Below are 3,080 nucleotides of genomic sequence, written 5' to 3' on the forward strand. Positions count from 1 at the left end.
CTCCACTCTTTCCTATCCTGAGCTAAACTTCGCATTTCCCTAAAACTAGAACAGCCCACATCCTTAACTATTTGCGAACAGTAATCTAATCTAGGTCTACCTCTACCCCTCCTAACTCCTGTTTCTGCCTCTAATATGTCTCTGACTAGACCTTCATGCCTGAGAAGGTGTCCTACCAACCTATCTCTCCTATTTCTTATTGACTTTCATGAATTCTTTTAAGATAAATAAAAAACTAAATAATGTAGAAACCCTAATTATATACCAGTGGGAGTGATACTTGCTAATTATATACCAGTGGGAGTGATACTTGCAGTCAGGACGGATTTATTATTTTTTTCGTAACATTCTGAACGTCGTACGATGTTTAAAGTTAAATTTTTATCATACATATGCACCTACCTATAAGTATCTAAAAGACCATTCGTTATCGGTTAGGGAACGAGCTCTGTTTAGTCCATGCCAAGCAGGGCAGGGCACGTCAGGCTAGGCCAGGCCAAATAACGCTTACTATGACGACGCAGAGCTTGAGGAAAAAGGGGAAAATAAGTCTCGCTTGAAACTTCATTTTTATACAATGCATGGTCGTTCCCAATTCATCGTAATCCCCCACCGCGCTGAGATAATGCCCGCCATTTTTCCGGACACCAGGCGCATTATTTTAAAAACTTTTTGTGTCCGAGCGACAGTGTGAATGCAGGGAATACGGGACTGCCATTAATAATATCCCTATCCCCGGGATATCAGGCCGACGTATGCGGGGATTTGCGATCGTGTTGCCGTAAACAAGTTTTTATACCATTCGCTTTTGGATTTTCTCCGTCACGAATCCTAAATTTATCCCAATTTAAAAAGTGTTTTTACTCAAGCGCAACAAGAAAATTCAGCCAGCGTGATACTACACTGGTTAAAATCGGCCAATTTTTTTTTGAACACCGACTAATAATTACGACAACTCTCATCATTATCATAAGGTCATCAGTCCTAAGACTGGTTGCACACGTACCTCCACTCTTTCCTATCCTGANCATGAATTTTTTATTACATAAAAATATAAATTTATGCAAACTCAACTTTGTATCTTTAGCGCTTGTTGAGAAGAAATACGTGTCTTGATTATTTATTTTAATCTCTAATTATATTGTAGTTATGTGTATCAAATAGAACAACAAAAAGGAAAAATAAGTAATCGAGTAAAATATATTTGGACTATCATATTGTGTATGTATAACAAAATAATGGCGAATCTTTGCTTTGTATGTGCATATATATTAACACATTCCAAGAATAGCGTATTTTTTTCTTTTCTTATCAAAAGAAGTGTCATGATAAACGAGTTTTTTTGCGAATATCTCAGGGTGGGCGAGAACTACTTTAACCTGTTTGACCTCTCGTCATATCCCGCGCCATATCGGTACGATTCGAGGGTTGGAAAATTGCAACATAAAAATCATCCCTATATCGAATGCGCCTAGGGCCATTTCGTATTGCCTGTTCTTTTTTATATTCATTCGCTGAAGTAGATTGTATAGATTGATATCTGAATTTTATTCAGAAAAACGATGCACGCCCGAGGCTGTGATCGTAAATGGCGGAAATTAAGGGAAAAATAAATGAAATTGTAGCCAACATCAAAAGAAACCGACCTCTTGTTCGTGGACATCGTAAATGAGTAGCTATGAAGACGGTTTATGTCGTATTCTCGAAAAATTCAACGAGTAACCATCTTACATTTATTTTAAGATAAATTCTTGTTGCTACCTCTTAAGACTTCATGTGTATTGTATAAGGTGAATGCAAAAGTATAATTAATAGACAAAATAACGCACCGAATTTACTTTTTGTACGTGCAAAAATTATCTTGTAAACGAATGGCTCAACGCGGGAGGGTTTTTCTTATTTAGCGTGATTAAAAGTTATCCCTCGGTTTTTCCACCCACCCTACGGATTCTAGCCGTCACTTTGCCTTCGTCGTTCGGAGGAGCTTTAATGACGATCTCATTTCCTTTTCCTTTAGCTTCATATAGAATTTCTTTGTAGCTGTATGTGGTGTGTGTTCTATTTGTCCATTACTGCTCCATATCATGTTTCATCTGCATATAAGATGGAAATGCTGTTTTGACTATAAAATCAATAAATGATTTACTTCAACGAAATGCTACAGTAGATAAATATAGTATTTTTTTCTATCTATCTGAAATAGAATAATGCAAAATAGCGAATCATTTAAATCGGGGTGTGAATTGACACCTAAGTCGGAGGGTGTTATACTTTCTTCCGGAGTCTACACACAATTTTTGCCATACCTACCTCTGTCCCGAAAATAAGATTTTTTCTGGGATAAGAAAGTCCTACGAAAGAAATCCTATTTACTGCTTATTATGAATGAATTTTAACTTCTCCCGGGTAGAAATTACCCCATTCGAACCGAATTTTATATAATTTACCTACTCCTTAGTAAATATTAATTTTAATTCAAATATAATTCGTGGTGTGTGTTTTTCAAAAACTAAATTTTACATTTACTCCTTGCGCCTCCACCAATTTGTTATATCATATTTATGATTGTAAGGGATTATTACTTTTTAATATCTTCTCTCTACTATGATTTTACTTATAATATAGCAGTTGCGTAGACCGTAAGTATGTGAATTTACCATATACCAAATTAAAGATCTCGGCAATCTATTTTAATCGAAAAAGAGTGCGGGACGATTGACTACACAGCTCGCGTGTGTAAATAATACGTACATACATTATCGGGAAAATTTTGACCAAAAAATGCATGTTTTGGAAATGATCTGGCTAGATTTTGTCGATTATTATTTTTTATGAATTTATTGTATGTACGTTTCGACTGACACGAAAAGTTCCTGTTTTCTCCAATGGTATTAGATTATTAGTTGCTGAGCTGTTAGGTTTTCTAGTTATCTTTGAAACTCAATGGCAAACATTCCCCGGTTGTTTGGCATTAATATTAACGCGTTTACACTAATGTATTCTCATCTTCCCCCTACATATTTACTTTGCATTCAGCAGTTTTTTTATCCCTCGCTTTCTTGGGAATAAGATGCTAGCCG

The sequence above is a fragment of the Agrilus planipennis genome, unplaced genomic scaffold, assembly GCF_000699045.2.
Source record: "Agrilus planipennis isolate EAB-ADULT unplaced genomic scaffold, Apla_2.0 scaffold35, whole genome shotgun sequence".
Taxonomy (NCBI): domain Eukaryota; kingdom Metazoa; phylum Arthropoda; class Insecta; order Coleoptera; family Buprestidae; genus Agrilus; species Agrilus planipennis.